This window comes from Chrysemys picta, chromosome 11 (assembly GCF_011386835.1).
Source record: "Chrysemys picta bellii isolate R12L10 chromosome 11, ASM1138683v2, whole genome shotgun sequence".
Classification (NCBI taxonomy): Eukaryota; Metazoa; Chordata; order Testudines; family Emydidae; genus Chrysemys; species Chrysemys picta.
In genome coordinates, this window is record NC_088801.1 from 63974866 (window position 1) to 63975331 (window position 466).

Sequence of the window (466 nt, forward strand, 5' to 3'; positions counted from 1 at the left end):
ATTAAATGACTAGGATCTGATCAGCTTTAGGATGGGGTTTCCAAAAGCACCTGACTTAAGAGAACAAGTTAATGGGACTTGTGCTCCTGGGTCACTTAGGGACAGTTTTAGAGTGGGAGTTAGGAACACTTGCAAATCCCACTAGATGCCTATTTGCATCTTTAGGCACCAAAATACCTTAAGTCTGGCCCGTAGGCACTTTTGAATATTCCTGCCTATCGTGTCTAAGCATTATTTTATATTGCCTCCTAGGACTTTCATCACCCAATGCAAACACAGTTGGAAAAAGAGACCCATGGCTCCCAGATTGACCAAACTTTCCCCCCCCCCCCATCTTATAAACTCTTTGTATGAAGGTTTAATTACTAGAAATCAGGGGTGCTGGAACAATTTTTATAGTTGGGGTGCTGATGATGGAAACATTATTACTACTACAGGCCAGGGCATGCAGCAGCACCACTAGTAG